This window comes from Dermacentor albipictus, chromosome 4 (assembly GCF_038994185.2).
Source record: "Dermacentor albipictus isolate Rhodes 1998 colony chromosome 4, USDA_Dalb.pri_finalv2, whole genome shotgun sequence".
NCBI lineage: Eukaryota > Metazoa > Arthropoda > Arachnida > Ixodida > Ixodidae > Dermacentor > Dermacentor albipictus.
Genome location: NC_091824.1, coordinates 69,669,425 through 69,689,643, shown reverse-complemented (window position 1 = coordinate 69,689,643; position 20,219 = coordinate 69,669,425). Strand labels below are relative to the sequence as shown.

The window sequence follows — 20,219 nt, the reverse complement described above, 5'->3', positions numbered from 1 at the left end:
AGGGGTCTCGCACGGCGAATACGGGTACGTAGGGGGCATACAAGGGGGGAGAAGGAGGAGGAGGTCGCAAGTTGCTGCCGCTCTGCGGCGTGCGGACGCGTGTCCGCATCACACGACGTATTCCCTTCGCACTGCTGTCGTGCAGGCGCTATCGTTCCGTTCATTCGCGGCGGCCGCTCCCTGAACTGGTCGCCGGCTAGAGATCACGGTACCTTTGCAGTCAGCCCTCTCAACCGTTCCATTGCATGATACGCGCACACTTACACAGACGCATTTGACTCTCGCATCAGGTATGCTCTATTTGATCTTGGTTTGCGCGCAGTTACGTAGGAAGAGAGCGAGTATATGGCACATTTCAGATACACATTGCACTGGATCTTTCACTTTTGAAGTGCTATGCAGCTCCATTCAGCGCTTTAGCTCTCGTATGTCTCGTTTTTCTTTCTACTTTTTTTAATTGTACGCGTAAGGTAATAAAACGTAGCTACTGCAGCCTGTCTACTTTCGCAGGATGTGCTTTCGTGCTAGGATCTGCGAGTATGAGCTGTAATGCGTCCAAAACAAAGTCTAGGACTTCGCCTACACATGTTGGCTCGCTTAGGAGAAGCGCGTTCACCAAAGGAGTTCACTTCACTGGCTATTATATGCGCGCAATAATTTGACAGCTTTACCTGCGTATTTGAGAGACCAACTGGCGCACTTTCACAAGTGAGTGAGCTGACTTGCAGTTACTGAAGCCGGCAACAGCAGATACATTCGCTTCTTTCTCTCGGCCTACATCGCATTGCGCTTTCTGTGGTACAATGTTTTCAGCCGTTACCAAATAGAATACATATTTGTTGTAACATTACTCGTTGTTTCGTGAGACTATTCCACGTCGGGTGTTAACCACGCTCTTCCGAGAAAACGTGTGCCAGTGAGTATCCACAATAATGAAATATTAAGCACCCTGAACATTTTTGAGCCGGAATTGCAGCTTCTTCACTGCGAATTATAATGTGCAAACGTGACAGTTGGACGCTGTCGCACTGGAACTACGTGAAAGTGCGCACCATGCGGTGGCCTGTTGTTACACGATGTAAGGAATGGGTTAAGTGGGCTTCTCCTTGTAGCGACTCCTACTGCGGTGGAGCCAGTTCTCAGGCGTGCTTAGCGTTTTTGGCGCATGTGCGGAGAGGAAACAAGAGCGATAGAGAGGGAGACGGGCATCGGAAGTACCCTGGGCAGACTGATCCTCCTAAAAGGAGCAATGTAATTACAAATGACGTCGCGCTTGCGATTACGAGAGAAGCAGCGTCGGCCTGAAAAAGGACAAAGGAAAAGAAACTGATTTCTTTCCGTACATTGTGCAAAGAAAAATACCCAGTTCGTATTTTTTCCACCTTTCTTGTCGACTTTCGCGTTTATAGTGTGGATGTCGTCGTAAAGCTGCGTCTGAGTCGCCAGATGTGTGTGTGTCTGTCGACAAGAAGTTCTATCCCAGGCTGCGCTCATTGAGCTAGCGCGGCTCTGATTCATGCAGAGGCGCCAGAGATCGTGCCTGCACAGGTGTGACTGCGCTAACGTCTGTTCGGTACGAGTAAGCCTTCGCACTATAGCTAGCCTATGCAGCTACAGCGCCGAGTGGCGAGTTTGAAAGATAACACGCGTACTGAATCGAGTCGAGCTCAATCAGCCGCTAACAGCCGATTACGCGGTGCCTCAGGTGACCCCAGGCAGCGTTTGCGATGCGTGTGCTTCGAAAGACTCGAGGGTCCTCCTGCGTGTTCGATTTCAATTGGAGTCTGTAAAATACTTAAGTGCTCGGGTTGGCCGAGCGAGCCCGGGGCCCCTCGAACGTCGTCAATTTATATGCAGTGCTTCGGGCTTGTAATGCTATACCGACACCGCGGCTGCGGTTATGTTTGATTCGATGCCCGCGTCCGCTACCTGAAGTCGCCTTGAGGTGCGCACCTCGTGGTTCGCGTCGCCCTGTGGTTCGCCTGAACCGACGGTCATATGTTAAGGGCGAAAGCAGAATGAACTGATAAAAAGTTTGCCCTGTTCAGGGAACGAGGTGTGGCTTAGGCGGCCGCTCGGCTGCGGTGATGTTGCACGCAATTATCGGGACGCACGGAGCGAGTGCTTGCCCGCGCGTGGCTCATGCCTGCGCGCGTGCAGTTAACCGTCGAGCGGAGGGACCCGGCAGTGGGCGGGGGTGGGCGACTTCTCAATCCCCTCCCCCTTCAGTGCTCACCCCCTTCCACACACGGCACAACCATCGAACGCGCGCTCGCGTCTGAAGCCCGGCTTGCCCATCTGAGCGGAGCTGATGTGCAGACGTCTCCAGGGGAATCGCTCGATTCCGCGGCCAGGAATTCTAATCAGTTTTTGGCCGGTGGGTGGGAGGGAGGGAGCTGGGGACAAGGGGTGGCCTCGGGCGCCGCGGCATATCGCCCGAAATAAGCGGGGCGGGCGGACCTGTTTTTGAAAGAGACGGGCCGTCGCTTGCGTGATGGGCAGCGGACGTGCGCAGGTCGCGATATTTTCCAGATGGCGTTTCGCCGCTCGTTGTTCTGCGCCGCCGTCGCTGCCGAAGTCGTGGATTGGGCCGCCGGGAAAATAGGCGCCGGGAATAGGCAAAAGAGCTCGCTTCTTTTCTTTTTCTTTTTTAACTCGCCAGCTTTTCGTTTTCTTTTTTTTTCTCTGTCTGTACGTCCAGCGCAGCCTCAAAGGCGTAAACGCGTCACTTGGATGACAGCCGGGCGTTTTCTGTTGTGAGCTCCCGCATATCGCTTGGCTTATTTATACATGTGCGATGTCCCGTCACACTCTCTCCCTCTCTTGATTCCAGCGTTTCGACAGCGTGCCGCTTGCTCCGTCGTCTTCGGTCGGACCTGGCATCGGTCAGCGGTGTGAGCTCACTTGAGAAAACATTGACATTTCACTTCGTTTGGCGCGTGTACTTTGTGCCTGCGTGCGTGTGTGTGTGCATGTGCATATCGGCGCTTTTGACCGCGGAACTCTTTCCTTTATTTTTGCATCATGTACATGACACTATGCCCACGTGGGCTTCCATCAAGTCCATGACCGATTTAGCTGACACCCTCAACATCTCTGTCGACCAGCGAGCGACACAGGACAATAAGCGGACATCGTTATATTTAGTATATCCTAGGTGACTTTGTTCGCAGAATGGCGCTACTTCTATCCTCCCTCTTGAGCGCGCTGAATTAAGTAACGCATGCTTTAGACGAGCGTCTTGCTGCGGAGCACGTTAGGTTCCATATTCTCTCGTGACATCGCAGTGTGGCAGACAACCCAGTTGGACAGGAAGTCCATCCGTAGGGTTGATGGAGACAGCAAGGTACGCGTATAGTGGAGTTATAAGGCAATTTTAATAAAGACGAGGATGCTAAAATAGGCCTTGAAAAATAGATCACCGGCTGTCCATTTCTTACTGTGGATCCATGATCGACCAGTTGGGCATGTATGCGTTTTTGTTTCTCTCTTCACTACTTTCGTTGAAGTTTCAAAGTACGTTTTACAGCGAAGTTTTTTTTAATAGCGAGCGTTGGTCACCCACCGTGGTTACTCAGTGGCTATGGTAGGTGTTGGGCTGCTCAGCACGAGGTTGCGGGATCGAATCCCGGACACGGCGGCCGCATTTCGATGCGGGCGAAATGCGAAAACACCCGTGTGCTTAGATTTAGGTGCACGTTAAAAGAACTCCAGGTGGTCGAAATTTCCGGAGTCCTCCACTACGGCGTGCCTCATAATCAGAAAGTGGTTTTGGCACGTAAAACCCCAGAATTAATTAAGCGAGCGTTGGTCAAAAGTGAAGGGTACCATGCGTTTCGTGGGAGGAGATAACATGCGATATCGACTCTGCATCTTTACGATACTTGGGGCCATTATCACTGGGCTATCACTGTGTCGGTACGCATGTTTGGCTCGTGTGAATGCGAACGCACCGCCGCGCTCTCAGCTGAGAAAAGAAAGCTCGAAGCTTTGGCTGCAGGCAAATGTATGGTCGCCGAGCGCGTGCGCGGCCGCTTGCGACTCCGGCGCGCGGTCCGCGTCCGACGAAAATCCTATTGACGCGGCGAGGCCGCGGTGCCGACCGACCTGCGTGCGTGCGTGCGTGAGTGCGCTAGCTCCTGCGACGCTTGCCTGTCCGCTGACCCGTAAGCTACCGCTTCCCGCGGTCGCAGCGCTGGGCGAGGTGATTACCGGCTTTCCCCTTCGTCCACGCTTTCTCTCTTTCCTCCTGCTCTCTGTTGCGGATTTTCGCTAACGTTAGAAAGAAAGAAATGGAGGTGGAGGGGGAGAGTTGCGCGCGGCGTGTGTGTTACGCGGAGAAGGCAAGCCGTACCCGCGGCTGATCGAAGGTGTTTAGAGAGGGGAGGCGACGCGGCTGCTGCGGCTACGGTGGCGCCGGAGCTTGCGCGGCCCTTTTGGTTCGCACGCGACGTGAACGAAAATAATAAGCGAGGTCCCGGAGAGGCGTCGTTCCCTGCGCTTCCTTCCGTCCCCCATTTCTTCCTTTCTTATTTTTTCGGGAGGGGAAGAGGGATGCGACGGTGGTGGGTGGCGGTGTGTTTCGTTCGATTTCCGTTAGGCGCGTATTCGCGCGCGCGCGCCTTCGAAGTGCGAGCGTGCGCGTGCCGCTCTCTCTCGGCTCGTTCTTCGCGTGCCTGGCCGGACAATAGAGCGGGGCGGGCAGAGGGTGCCCTTGCTGCAAGCAAACTGAGCTACGCACGAGGGTGCCTGAGCGTTCTCGTTCACTCTGTTGCGCGAAGGCAGGAAAGGGCGGCGGCGGAGGAGGGATCGAGGCTGGAGTGATGATAGCACTATGTGGAAATGGGCTAGGCCGAACGAAATCGGCAAAACAATGCGGGTCCTCTCGCGAGAGACGCGAGCGCGCCCCGGCCACGTGACGGCTGCCCCCTTCCTTGGTTGTGCTCGAGGTGTGAATGAAGGCTTCGCGCGAGGCGTGTTGAAAGAAGGAGCGCTTGAACCGTAACAGCTCCGCGAGCCCTTCATTTCGCGCGGTGCACAACGTGGACGAGAGGGAGGAGGTGACTATTTTAATTAGGCCGATCTCCCTCTCTTCTCTCTCTCTCTCTTTCTTTCCCGAAAAATAAGTGACCTGCATTTGCGAGTAAGGCAGGCATTTAAAAAATACATATATAGCGCGACAAAAGACGTCCCTCCTCTTTAACAAAGCCCGTTCGTTTCGTCTAATCGAAGTGTGCAGCCTCCCGCACCTTTGGCGCCCTGTGGCTGCTCTCTCGGCGGTGAACGGAAAACCGGGCGCGCGAGGTGTATTAGCGCGTGCGTACAACGTTCTCGGGTTCGTCGCACGCCGGTACGCTAATGCGATGCACTGTGCGTGTTCGTCCCGCGCACGTGGAGGACACAAGCTAGTAAGAGAGAGAGAGAAAGAAGACGGCCTAATAAAGTCGCGCGCTGTTTCGGCAATACCGCGGGTGTAGTGTGACTTTACGCCGATATTAAGCGGGCGCGTAAGCTGACGGCGAGTAACTCTGATCGGCGCCAGCTGCCACACTCCTCGCTCGCCCGTCGTACCGCCGTCAAAAACTGGCTCGTTAATTTCGTCGCCTTGCCTAACGAACGATTTTATTCAGAGAGAGAGAGAGAGAGAGAGAAATAAATGAAAAGAAAATTGAGAAAACCCGTATAGCTGCCTCTTTCCATGCATTCGGCTTGTTGGCGAAGCTAATGAAGCGGCGTGACAGTACGCGGAGCAACCTGTGCTTGCCGAAAGTGCCTCTCGGTCCCGCAGCTTGGACTAGATTGGGTGCGTAGAGTGCTCGCAAACTGCAGCCGCGCTTTACCGGCGGCCGAAATGGCTCGCAAGATTGCGAATGCCATTGTATAGCGCGCGCGGACGAGGCTCGAAATAATCCGCTTCGACCGTACGAGCGCACGATTGCGGTGGAGGAGGCGTATTTTAGGCGTATCGAAGGGGCCCTCCGGCTTCGAGGGAAGTGCGGATGAGGGATGGGGAACCCGGGAACGGTCAGAGGAAGGAAAGGGCGGCCGCGACGAATTGCGGCGAGCGGAGGACAGAGCCTGGGCCTGGTCGGCTGGTTGGCAGGCAAAAGGTGAAAGCAAAGCGCTCAGCGCAGGACGACGCGAAAACGGCCTGGAGACGCTACGCGCGCTTCTGTTCGGAGAACCTTGGAAATTGATTCCCTTCCCCGACTTTTTCTCTCTTGCCCCCTCCCGAAGTGAAAGCGGCTCGAAAAAGGGGAGATTATTCTGCAGGCGGAATCGGAATGAAAGCGACCCCTCCTTGGATTGGATATTGTTGGCCGGTACCGCAGTGAGAGAACAGAGAGGTGGTGAGGAGGGCTTTAGGAAAGCGGGAAGTGGTCGGGAGGAGGGTATTGCGCTATAAGTTGCGGTCCAGCGTCGCAGAATGGACAGGTGCGCTTGGTTAGGCGCTGCCCCGTTCCGGCTGCAAAGCGGGCGATATGCAGAGCTTTTCGAGGGTGGCGGCCTCGTGGAAAAGGGAGATTGCGTCTCGGAGACGCCGCCTTGCGCACGCTCGTTGATTGAGTCCGGTGCTCCGCGCCCATCGAATAAATCCGTGTGGTTGGCGCGGTGTTTGTAAAGTACTTTGAAAGCGCGAGGCTTTTCACGCTCTTTCATTGTTTTGCTCGACGTCCAAGCCTGCTCGCCTGTGGGTTTTCGGCGTCAGCTGCGACAGCCCAGCTTTCGTAAGCGTGAATGCGAGAATGACGGTGACGCCGCGGCTTTTTGTTTTCGTGCAGCTGTGGTGTTCCTGCGCAAAAAAAAAAAAAAAAATCACCGGCGATTACGATACACCCCAATGGGAAATTACGTGTTTTCGTTTCACGGTATCGTGTGGCACGTTGCAAAGGGAGTGAAATGTGACGCGACTGTGTCGCTAATCTGGACATCGCGATATGCAACACGTGGGTGACGCGTGCGTGCGATTCAGCGCCGCCGCCGATGACAGACCTCCCAGGCGGGGCGCGCTACTGTGGCGCCATCTTGTAGCTATCGTCGCCGCACTGCGCTTTCCTGCTCACACTTTCGCCATACCCTCCTCCTCCGCTTTTCTCCTCGTATCCGTCGTCCCCCGCTGCGATCCGCGTTCGCATTTGCAACCTTCGCTGTGCTCTTTCGCTGGGTTACGCCGACGGTCACCGCAGCAGCGGGAGCTGTGCTCTGAAATGCGGGATTGACATCAGTAGCCCACTGAGCGTGTGAAATAGGCGGGACATAAATTTACGTGTAGATTTATTAGTTCTTACACACCCGTATTCACGCATACAGCTTTCTCGGTTTTGATCAGACACCAACTAGAGTAAACTTACGTTAGGTTTATGACAGCGGGGTGCACCACCCGCTCATTGTAAAATACAGCGGCACACTTTCAGAAGCTTTCAAGAATCTCTGGGACGCTCGAGCTCGCCGTTATTTCCTTCGCGTGGTGTTGCCAATTTGCGTTGCGTGCATAAGACCCTTTGTGTTCAGCGCGCGCCCCCTTCCGCTTTCGCCATTCATTTAATTATTTTGTACTGGGCTCCGTCTATCGTACGCAAATAGGGTTTCGTAAGTAGATTTAAGATGCCCCTTTGTCTGAATATTCCGGTATAGGCATTTCCTTAACGTATGACAGCAGGCTTTGTAGCTCGTGTGCAGGCAGAGAAAACGAGGATCCATTAGGTTTTGTCTTGCAGGTACGTACTACATCCACAAGAATAGTGACTATTCCGCGGAAGATCTCAGTTAACTGAATTAGGTTTCCTTGATTCGTCTTTGTTCATCGTGTTACTTCATTTCTGCTTTGATACATACGGACTGTTGTGCTGTTTGGATGCCATTGCTCCCTTTTAGACAGAGCTGGTGAGAAATCAAGACTTTTCTAGGATTAAGTGGCTCTGTCATGTAGCTGGGAGACGGGCACGTTCTAAGCGCACACCAATGTTGCCTCTTCGGAAGTAATCGCCCTAGGTTTCACACCATTTATGAAGAGGTCTGCCACTGCAAGGATGGTAACGGTATGCGTAGGCTGTGCTCGCTATGCTGTGATGTACGTCTCATTGAAGTAAAGTCAACGCATCAGGGGCATATTTCACGCTTGACACCTTGGCCCTTTCTGTTTCATCTACGTTCTCGGTGCCCTCGTTCAACTAGATGTGGGCAATTCCCTCCCTGCAAGCTGGAATGCTCAGCAGAGATGAGTGAGATGCTGCCGCGCATTGTTGCTATAGAAACCGTGATCAAGAGACGGAAGGGGCCACTGTTTGTGCGATGCGCCGAAGCGGAGGCCCGCTGTGGAGATGGGAGAAGGGTAGGGTAGAGGCATGGGGGGTGGGGGGGGGGTGGATAGGCGACGACCGTGTCGGTCGCGGAGAAGACTCGTCTCAGCACCCGGGAGCTGTCGTGTTTATGCGGCGTGCAGCGGTATAAGCAGGCGAGCGCCCCGCACGCTGGGTTGGGTGCGAGGGAGGGCTGTGGTGAAAGAGGAGGATGAGGAGGGCTCGACAGCTGCAACTGAGTCGAGATGTGAGTTAATTGCTGGGGCTGCCTTGCCGCCGTTTTTCTCCTCTAAGCCGCAGATGCTGGCCCGCGATAGCAGCCCTTGCTAGCCGAAGCTTGCGCTGGCTGGCTGCCGTGAACGAAGCGAGCGTCGCGGCAAGGCGCGTTAGGGGTGGCTGTGTGCTCAGCGTTCACGTATCTGCAGGCCTGCACCCGACGGGGACTGCCGAGCGGTGTGTGGACCGCGGTACTTTGCGTGACGAACGGGCGAAATGTCCGGCGTTCGTTCGGAAAGTGACCTGAGCGTTTTGGGTAGACGAGCGTAGCGGGTTGACAGCGACGCACTGGGGTGGTTTCCTCGTGGCGGTCAAGCAGTCCACCCGTGATTTGCGACCTTAACGCATCTTAGCATTTGACTTGCACAATTTGCGCAATTGTAAAGGCCATCCTGTAAGACTCGGAGTGTGGCTAGCCAGGCACGACGTATGAAATGGGAAAAAGCAACTGTAGAGATATAGAGATGTATAGAGATATAGTGGTCCAACTGCACACGGGGCTAGCGAAGGGCAAATCACTAAGAAGAACAATACGCACGTGAGTAAACACTCGCTGAAATGTCTTGTTTAAATGGGCACTGCGATACTCTAATAAGTCTATTGTCCACAAGGTGCCCGTCACCATCTTGGAGTTGACAGCGCACTGATCGTTGTCGGGCCTAGACGGTGAGATGTCACGGACAGGAAAAAGGAAGGTTAGGAAACTTACGTTTGCGTGGAGCGGCTGTGGGTCGGTGACGCCGCATTAACCTCTGCGCAGGGAAATTCGTGCCGTGAACGACGATTTATGCGAGATCGCCGTGAGCGTTGTCGCGTCGCGCCCACCACGCGTGCGTGACCTGCCCCCCCCCCTCTTCTCTCCCTCGCCCCCGCCCCCTCTCTCTTTCTCTTGGCGTGTCCACGCGTACCTCCGTGATGCAAGAGAGGACGCAGCGAGGTGGGAGGACTCGCGGGCCCTACAGAGCGGCCTCGGCGCGGCGCCGGTGTTCCTCGGCCCTTGCGTCGTTGTGCGCTCTTGGAGGCCAGCGCTCTACGTTGAAGGGGAGACTTAAGCGTGGCAGGAAGGTGCTGTTAACTATCGACCGTGTACGACGCGGCAGTGAGTGGCCGGGGCCCGCGTGTGGCCGTATAATAGGAGTGTGCGAGCGGTTGGCGAGAGGAACGCGTGTGTGTGGGTCTTGCCTGCCTGCCTGTTTGCTCGCCTGCCCTGAAAGCGGGGGGGAGGTTGTGGGAAAGCGCTCTCTTTCTGCTCCTAGAAACTCGTTAAGGAGCCCGAGCGTCAGCAGGTGGGTTTCTCCCTCGGACGCGATGGCTGTGCGCGTGCGCGTGCGGCCGTAATAGTAAACACGCCATGTCTAATGCTCGCGCGCGTCGACAGAGTGGTGACTTGAAGGAAATGCTACGTCGACGCTGCGGGAACAAAACGGGGGGGGGGTCTTGAAGATGACTCAGTGTACAGACGGTGTGGAAACGATCTGCACGTGCTCTTTGGAATTGACCGGGGCTTAATCTCGTCTCCAGCTTGTCGACGTCGTCTGTGCCCATATGGCTCCTTCCTCGAATCGGTTTTGTAAGCTAGATAAGTTTTTCATGTCAAGTTCGAGTGGCTCGCCCGATTCGGAGACGCGAGTGTTTGAGCCAAAATTGACGTCCCAGCTTTTCGCCTGCCATTCGTTATTCCATTCACTATTCACTTTAGCGGGGACGAAGACGAAAAAGTAAACGTCTATGGTTTCCAGAGGGGCAAGACAACGACGTGAATGTAGTGTATGTTTATGTAGTGTATATGTAGTATATATGTTTATGTCTGTTCTGTGCATCGTATCTTAGTTTGTATGGCACACTACTTTTTTAAGCTTGCATTATCCAGTGCTTTATCACGCCCTAAGAACTTGGAAGCGTGAAGTTATGTGCAGGCGCGCTGTTTGCATTAGTGACGTTGAGTACCTTTGACGCGACCCTTTTGGTTCCGCAAGCTCTCACTTATATATGGAAAGAACCTGTGTTTGAGCGCTTAGGCGAGTGGAAGAATAGCCCTTTCTTTTGCTAGTCTTTATTTTCTCTTAACCAGGCTAGATGCAGTTAGGGCGTCTTTAACATACACCGTTCTAAAGTCTCGCGCTGGCTGCTCATCGCAGAAAATAGGGCAGACCAATAATCTATACCATTAGCGCACGCCAGGCCGAGGCGTCACGGCCTCCCCAACTGCTGAAGCAAACAGGTTGCTCGCTCATCTCGAAAAAAAAGAAAGTGGAAGGAGAAAAAGAAAAGAAGGAAAAACAAAAGCTCTTGGCTGGCGGAGGAAGAGACCGCGCACGTCTCGCCGCGCGCCGGCGGGTCTCTCCCAGTGCGGGCCTGTTGACAAGTCAGGTGCCAAAGTGGCAGCAGGCAGCTGCAGAGGAAGCAAAAATGCACAAGCACAACGTCGGGCGGCACAAACAGTGACAGGAAGCGTACGCGATCGATTTCCCCCGCGCCCGTCGTCGTCGTGTGCAAGGGAGCGCCCGCGAACGCGCGCCGCCGCGTTTGGAAATCAAGCGACAATCAGCCTGCAATCATCCTTCCATCCACACCGCCGCCGCCGCCGCCGCGCAAGCACAGAGCGCGCGGCGAGCGGGCGGGCGGGCGGGCGCGCGCGCATGCGAGCGAGCGAGCGAGCGAGCGACGGAGGGGAGCGAGGGCGGGGCGCCAGGGATGAAGAAGATGCGGAAGATGCTGGGGAGGATGGGGAGCGATGCGCCCGCCGGAGGGCGCGCGCGACGCGCACGCGCGCCGGGCCAGCGCGGCGCGCCGCCTGCCGCCGCCTCCGCCGCGGCCAGTGTTGCCGCCGCCGTCGCGCCGTGGGGTTCCCCTGCGCCCGTGTCTCCTGGAGCCAACCTTCTTGTGACGTCTCTCTTCTCGCCCACTCTTCTGGCCCGGGCCGCTTTGATGAGTCCGCGACGCTCCGCTCCTCCGTGCGCGCAGCCTCTCGAGCCTCGCCGACGCTAGGTGAGTGAGCGGCCACGCACGCCGCTTCCGAGCGGGAAAACAAAAAAACAAAAACGCGTTGCCGCTGCCCCGGCCGAACATGTGCGCCCCGCGGCCAGCGCGGCGTGCCTCCTCGCTCGAGTCGCCGCCGCAGCAGCGCCGGCATTGCTGCGCACGTCCCGATGGCGGGAGAGGAGCGGCCCAGACGGCGTGGCGCAGTAGTACAGCGGCCACCGCATGCTGCTGCTGCTGCCGCCGCGTCCTCCCATCGCACGCGCCAGCGGCAATGTTGATTTTGCGGTTCGGTACGCCGGATGAAATGTCACTGCGACGTCGCGCCGGTGGCGTCGATAGAAGTGGCGCACCTTCCGATTGCCGCCCGTTCAGTGTTAGGCCGCTGACATATGTCCGGCGTGTTCGCATTTCCAGGTGTGCAGGGCGGTCTCTGATGGAACATGCTTTAAGGTATTCGGAATGCTAGCGCAGTGTCGGACGAGCTTGATTTGGAGAAAGGTGTCCCTTGTGTGGATGCGGACGAGCGTACCGAAGCTAATGTCCTCGTCTGTCGCAGTGAAGTTGAAGGACTTTAGCGTACGTAAAGAGAGCGTGAATAACTAATTTCGCTAGTCTATCAGCTCTGGTTGACTAAGTTATTTTTGTTCGGGCGGCTTTCTCTCAAAGCCGCTTCACAGCGGATCCAGGCTAGTCACACAAGATACGTTTACATTTCTGCATGACAGCAAAATGAGTGCATCTTCTTGCAGTGCTTCTTTTGGTGACCACTTTTACAAGCTTATGCGAAATTTAGAACAAAATATAATTCAGCGCGCGGGAAAGCAGGCTTTACGGGAGCGTTTTGTCTGACATGCACATTTATTAGTGCGGTAGTATTCCACAGGTTTGTTATGTTTCTGGCGGCGCCACTTGAGTAGTGCCTGGCAGTCGTTAGCCACGCTTAATGCACACGCATCCTCGAAGAGCGCGGTCAATTGAGCTTCTGCTGCCTGCTTTCCTCTTTCATTGTCATTGGTCATACGGTGTCACATCTTCAATCCGCGGCCCATAAGGCCCATGTAACGTCGCGCGCGAACTCTGCCTTTTCGTCACGTGCTACTGCTTGGCAGCGTCAGTTTATGCGTCAATTCATGCGTCATGTCGCTTTCGTGGAATGCGTACGGCCTTAGTGTGAGGTGCTTGTTTTCACTGAGTTGCTAAATTACCGCTACCTAGAGGAGAGATAGATAGATTTATACGAAGGGTCATTTAGAAGGTTAACTGGAATAGCATAAGCTTCTTGCCCAGTTTTTAGAGAGGAAATACGGACCAAACTTATACATAAAGAGACCATACCGTCAGTTACAGCGCGCGCAGTGAGGTCACACGGCTCAGTTAGAGGCGTTCATTCGCGCCAGCAGGCCACGGAATGCCGCAGGTTGCAGTGCCGTTAAAAGCCCGCTCTGTTTACCACCCGACGTCTTAGTGGTCGCCGAAATGTAAACCGCATTTTTAAATGTCTGCCGTTGTGGAACACATATATACCACGACGGCAAGAACAGTTTCCTAAAACTTCAATCTGACGTGGGACTGATGCGTTATTCTTAGGTCTTTCTCTCTCTCTCTCTTTTTCCTCTTTTCCTACTGCGATGCGCCTCACGTTTATTTAAACGTCGATGAGTTGGTGACAGCGCAACATTAGAAGAAAGAATCAGCAGATCAACAACAACAACAAAAAGTTCTGGAGTTTTACTTGCCAGAACCACGATATGATCGTGAGACACGCCGTAGTGGGGGACTCCATAATAATTTTGACCATGTGAGGTTCTTTGACGAGCCCTCAACGCACGGAACATGGCCGTTTTTGCATTTTGCCCCCATATTAATGCGGCCGCCGCGGCCGGGATTCGATCCCGTGACCTCGTGGTTAGAAGCGCAACACTATAGCTGCTAAACCACCGCGGCGGGTCGGCAGATTTTTAACCATTTCTCCGGCACTGAAATTGTTTACTGCATACAGCCTGCCAGCTGATCTAGACAAATTGACGATGATCCCGTCTACACAAATTAACAGAACTTTGAAAAGAGTGTGAAGCTACGCGTGAGCTTTGTGTGGGCTTTACGTTAAGCACGGATGAGTCATGACCTCGTGACAGAGCTCATGTCGCGGAATAAATGAACCTGTATTCAGAACGTCGTTAGCGCAGGATGCTTCCCGCGTTTTTAGTGAACGAACAGGAGAATAGATGTATAGTTACGCGATTCATCGAAGCGCTGTCCACGGCAACAGGTCTGTGTTTAAAACATGCTAAAGTTATTTATCATGCCTACCCAGATTTAATTAATTAGTGGCGTTAATCGCGCGCTTTTGTCCTTTCGCTTCTAAAGTTATTTACCTGCGTCTCATAAAGCACTGACGCATCCAGTTAGTGCTGTAATTGGATGTTTGCTTCAGCGTCATTGTTTGAAAGCACCGAACTACTGTTTGCCGTGCGGTGTACGACTTCTGATTCAATAATTTCCCGAAACAACTTAGTCAATTCGATTTATATATTATGCGACACGCACGCAAGATAGAACAGAACTGATGAGAGAAAGAGAGAGAGAAAGGTCATAAGTGAAAGGCAGGGAGGTTTGTTGAAGAGATAACGGCTTCAGTTAACACGCCACCGTCTTCGTTGAATGTCACATTTTGCTATAAAGTTTGATACGGGCTCCTGCTGACTTGCTGCGTTCTGATATAACGTGCTGTAACTTTTGTGATGGTACATGCGCGCAGCCGCGTAGTACCAGTGTTGCTACATGATTTTAGTAAAGCTAATACGGCGAGAGCTGTGATGCTCTGCTGCGGTTTCGTGGTAGGGTTTCAGTATATAAATACCCGAGTGCCTTTCAAGTGATCGTAAGCTGTCAAAAACTGAGGCACCCTTCCACGGCTTCTAGCGCAACTCGAGCGTACCTCTAGAGCATTGAAACCAACCAAATAACAGTTCTCTCCTGCGTGTTAAAATATGCGTGAACAGGTGCAGTATTCGCAGACATGTGAACACATGCTTAGAAAAGCGTTTTTGAAAGTGCTTGAACCTTATTTCTCTCCTCTATGGCTTCCTTCTGTTAGCAGTCGCGGATCGTTGTATTTTCCTTGCACGTACGATGATATGGGTCGCCGTTAACATGTCTCGCCGTGAAATAGAGTGTGCCGCGCTCGTAACAAGCTCAGAACGCCCGACCGACCCACCGACCGCGGCTTCGACGGTCTCATTTTTCCCGCGCTTTCTTCCCGCGTTCCATTTCGTAGTTGATTCCGTCACGTTCCCCCAGGCTCGTGCGTAGCACGGTGGCTGGTCAAGGGGAACGAGGCGAAAGGCAGTTTGCGAGGCGTATACCGAGATATATACGCCCGTCTGGCTGCCGCCTCTACCGAGGAGGGCATCGCGGCGAAGGGAAAGGAGGCTGTGCGACGGTCCAGCCAGCGGGACCCTCTTCGCTTTGAGAGCCGCAGCGTCCCGATCTCCGTTGGGATCGCCGGCGGAAGGAAGACACACAGCGGAGGGCAATGCGAAGAAGCAACGAGCAAAGAAAGGCGCGGAGAGCGTTCTCCCAGAGGGTCTAGCCAGGAGGCAGAAATGGAAGCAGGAGAAGAAGAAGAAGCAGCTGGTGTGCAGCGTCGCAGAGGAGAAGGCGCGACGCGCAGGCTTTGTTCCGCGCGCCAGATCGGAAGGCTGTTTCTCCACACTCCTCGCTCTCGTGCTGCCTCAGTTCGGCGTTGCCGGCCGCCGCTGTCTCGGCTCATTAGCCGCCAAGACATCCGCGTGAGCCGCAAGAATCTAGCCGAAAGCTTTGCCGCCCCTCGGCACCGCGCTCTGGAGGCCGGCCGCTCTGTCAGTGTCCACTGCTGCTTCGATGTTGCCGGCCGCTCTCTCTCGTACCGTTCATTTATTTCATTTCGTTTTTTTCTCGTTGTGACCGCACTTGCAGGTGGGAAGCGTCGCATAACGGCGCGCGAGGATATTTTTAACGACCGAACGAGGAGCAGCCGCCCGGGAGTGGAGGCGCGAGTTGCCGACGACGTGAATCTAACGTGGCAGTCGGCAGCAGAAGAGACACGCTTTGAGACGACGGCAGGAACTGGATTCTGACGTTCTGTCAACGTTGTCCGAGCGGTTCTTCCGTGTTATGTTGCGTCGTTGGTGAAGCGTTGCGGAACAAGTTGTCTTCGTCGCAGCTTGTCGAAGCTAAAATCACGCCGAGTGCCTCTTTGTCTGTAAATATGTCTAAAGGCACGCTCTCACCGCGTGCGAACCAAATTTTGGATGGAAGCTGCGCTTCTGTCATCTTCCCTTTGTGTTAGTGCGCTCCCTCTCGAGCTCGCTCTTCGTTACCAGCAGGGCCTTTTGTTAGCGCGCAAGTATTCATATCTGCGCGCGTTGAAGCGTCTTGCGAGGTATTCTTGGGGATCTGCACGCATATCGCATTGGGGTGCAAACTATTGAAAGTTGTGCGCCGAGGAGATAAAAGACATGAACATGCTCAAAGCATCCTCCTCAATATCGCTTATTTTTTATTGAAACGCTATGGCAACTGCATGTTAAAGCCGGATGTACACCCATGGCTCCAATACCCCGGCCTCACTGTCAGAAGAGAAAAGATTAAGCGCACTGCTTTTGTCATTCCCACAGGCTTACTTGTGTCCGCGTGTGGTGTACACGCACGGGGGTGCACAGACACTGAGAGGACGCCCATTTGTGGCAATAGGGGTCGCTCGCTCTCAGGCGTGGTAACCCTTGGGTTACCTTGGCGAGCTTGGGTGGGTCGGCAGTTGTTCTCTAGATCGCATTGCGTTGGAAGGTGAACTCTCCGCGGACTGTGCCAAAGCTGAATATTTATTTATTTTGTTTTGTTCTCTTGCTTTCCTTTTCCGTCTCTCAGCTCGCGATGCCAGTCGCAGTGGTTAGTTCCGTGTTCCTGGCGTGCCTCTTTCGCGCGCGCGGTTAAAACGAAGCTCACGCGTGAAACAACGGGCCCCGCACAGACACAATGAAAACGGCTCCGCAGAAACCTGGCAAGGAGAAGCGGCACGCGCAGTTCGGTATTGCACCACACACACGGGCCGCACTCGCGCGTGCGCTCGCGTAAACACACAGATGCGCGGACAGTAATAGCCGACCGCACTCGACGCTGGCTGGGTGTACCGTCCCAGATAACGGGGGATGCGGAGGAGCCTTCTTGAGGATGCTCATCTCTGCCGAGAGAGAGAGAGACCGCGCGCGCGAGAACTCGCGCCGGCCGCGTGTCCCTCCCCGCTCCTCCCCCTTTTGTGTTGTCGGGGGCGCAGAGAGCTTGGTTCCCGTGTCGTTGATGGATCGCTTGCTTTTTGTAGCCGCCTTCTCAGGCATCCAGGCAAGGACGCCCAACGGGCCAGCCGCAGCACTCCGGAAGCGGCCGCCACAATGCGCCCGTATACCGCCGCCAGCACAAGCCGGCGGTGCATGGTGAAGCCCGAAGCACTCCGCGCGCGGTGCACTGCTCTGTTCTGGGCGGCCGCTTTGGCCGAGACCGCGTGCACCGGTCGTTTCATTTGCCGCCCCCACCCCCTCCCGCTGGGGTCGCGAGCCTTCAAAATAGCGGCGCGATTGTTTCGCTCCCCCGTGTACGCACAGCTAGCGCCTTGCCTTTACTGTTTCTAGCATGAACTAACTAGCCCAAGCAAGAGTTTTACTTCAGCTAGAGCACCGGCGGTGGATTCACAGGCTGGTTTCTGGTTTCGGTTTCACGAGCGGTAGATTTGGTACAGTACGCGCTAGCTGCAGGAGAACGATCTTTGGTGGTGATCACACGTGGTTATTTTGGCGCGGTATCTGGCACGACTGACGACGAGCACGACTGTAGCCAATGTCGATTACGTGTGTGCCGCCGTGCAGTTAAAAAAAAAGAAAAGAAAAGCACTAAACATCCCTGATTACGTGGTTGTCGTCTGCAAGCATTGGTAATGGCGAATCGAATGTACCCGCAGTGTTTTCTTGAAGTTATAGCGGGAGTACCTGGGACGCTTTTGGCTTGACCTGGTGCGTGTATTGTGGCAATCAGAGCCAAGAAGCGCGTTTTGTTTGTAACAGTCTTGCAGTAAACGCGATGTACTCTCTGAATATACCGTCATGTCTATTAGCGGCGCGTGGAACTCGATCGGAAATGATCCGAACTGTCTGATAATTGCGTAATCTTTACGTCACGATAAGCCTCAATTGAAGCTAATAAAACATTGGTTACTCTGCTCAGGATAAAACGGAAAAACGAACCCCGCAGCTTTGACAGCAGCCAGCGTCGAGTGTCGAAATGGAAACCTTATAACATGGCTGTGTTGGTGAAGCCCTGTTACACGCTAGTTCAGGAGATCAACTTTATCTGAATTTAATTTTATGGAAAGAAACCGTGTACAGGTTGTTTGCGTTAGCGTCGTCGGAGCGAATGATGTTGCATATTTTCACATCAGTAACTAAGTACAGTACAAATGCATAAAGGAAAAGGCTCTGAAACATTTGGTCGCGTTACCGATTATCGATGCACGATCATTGGCTGGATGAATAACCAAATAGTTGATACGAAATAATAGAATTGATACTACGCGTCGACATGACCATAGTGAAGCTGTGCATACGGGGCATGCCTACCATTATTGCCAAGGCATTGCAGACGCCGAAGCTGGCAGGTGCAGTAAGCCGACGCGCCCAATCGTATTCACACCAGTCACGATACACTCGTCGTATCGCTGACATGCAACATTTGGTGGGTGAGCTTGTTGGATGTACGCCTTGATTCCAGACTGGGTCGGGCGAAGTGACACGCTGAGGCGGACGAAGCGAACCGCGAAAGAAGCCTGGCGCGTTTAGGCGTGACGACGGAAAATAATAAGAATGAAATGTGAGGACTGACGGCGACGACGACGCTGACCTTTGCTTCCTCCAGACGTGCTAATTTTGCCTCGGGCGTCTTGCGAGGACGTATTTCCTTGAAGGACGCGGGCGTTGGACACAGTTTCCTGCGTCGTGCGGTGCCGGTCTGGACGTTCGTTGTGGTAGCTCCTTATATGATGATCCATATGTTCTATGAAAGCGACAGTAGGTGTTATGGTTTGCTCGATATGGTGTCACAAGGAATTTGTGAACACGGAAAACGCGCAGAAATTTTGTGCAACTGTAACCATAATCATGACTTAGAAACGGTGATAAGATAGGTACTTCCCTCTTGAATTGTTCTCGGATTCGGGGACAGTGTTCAACACTTACGGAATACGAATCGCGCTTTTAAACTAGCTTCAAAGCTGGAAAACAAGAAAAATGCATCTCTAGCGCGCGTGCTAATAAATTTCCTACAGATGTAAAACAGAAGCCACCTTGGTAATACGCTGCTGCTCCTTGTTATGGGGGTTTTGTGACCTTCAACAGCGTCCGCTGGAGCTCGAACCAGGTTGACCATAGGAGAGGTTTCGGCAGGGAAAACGAGGTGATGCAAAAACAAATAACTGACGTTTTCTACATCGTTATGGATGAGCGGTACGCTCCAAGACAAGAAATACGGAACGTTTGGCGTGCGTACACCTGCACGCAAGGGCAGAGAAGATGTGACAAAACGCGGTGGCTCGCTGGCTTTCTTATACTCCCCACCATCCGCGCAACATCATTTTCTACTGCTCTCTGTTGGAGGGCCTTGTCAGGACACGTCGGATCAACCTACACAGAGGGCACGGAAGGGTCAACCCACACGGTGGGTCATGGGAGGGAAAGCACTGCTTGGTGTGAAGGGTTGGACATAGGACAGAGGGGATTAAGACTAGCACATTTCGCGCATAATCCCGTCGCCCGCACCCGACGGACAAGCTTTTTCATGTTGACGAGCGTGACGAAGAGCTACGCCGTGTCCAAGGCGTTTGGCATCTGTTCCGTCCATTGCCGCACAAAGCGAACCGCAACGAGCTACCCTGCCGCCGAAGGAGATACGGATGGGCAGGGACAACATCCGCTGGCCAGAGAGATGATGCAGATCGGTGCTTGTAGTCGCCGTCGGTTGTTGCACAGCTCGCTTGAGCACGAAACACTGCGGGTGTTTTCCAACGTCGCTCAACGTCCCGGTTCGAGGCTAGATGCCTCAGAAGGGACTGCAGCAGTTTCCCGTTCATAGCACGCGTCTGCGGAACTACGCCGAGACTCAGCCGCTCAGTCAACAAGCGCGAGACAAATTCTTCCTGACAGGATTATTTCCCACTCGAAAGTGACAGTTTTACACAAGTTACAGCAGCACTAAATACGCACATGAATTTGTTATACGCTTCACAAGACAAGACTCAACCAAACCGCGTAAACCAAAATAAGACCCTTCCAATCCCTCCGCTAGGAAGAAAAACGGGGGTTTGATAAAACGTTTGAGGTCGATTCTCGATCTAGGGGCTTCGACTCGAGGTATCCGCATTGCCATTGAGAGTCCCATTTTTCTAGTATATCTCGAAAAAATTTTGTAGAGCGAGACTTCAGCGCAGGGGGCGGCCATTTTCGGAAGACGTTGTCTGCAATCATTTGAGAGCGCAATGATCCGTTTTGATGACCAACCTCGAGCCCGCAAGATAGCAAGACAATTTTTGAACAGCCCATACGAGACGTGCGCATTCTTTCTCAGTAGCGCTGTACACCT

General features: G+C 53.8%; 1 protein-coding gene across 10 annotated transcripts in view; it reads left to right on the top strand.

Moving 5' to 3' along the window:
- The window catches only part of LOC135902051 (poly(rC)-binding protein 3-like), a 458,527-nt gene that overhangs the window by 182,267 nt on the left and 256,041 nt on the right, over window positions 1–20,219 (top strand). The window contains exon 1 of one of the 10 annotated variants that reach the window (XM_065431949.1): window positions 11,391–11,564. The exons of 8 other annotated variants lie outside the window; for them this stretch is intronic. The gene's annotated coding sequence lies outside the window, so the exon portion shown is untranslated. Of the gene's footprint in view, window positions 1–11,390; window positions 11,565–20,219 lie in introns of those variants that run through there. One more of the 10 variants, XM_065431951.2, reaches the window with a different exon arrangement.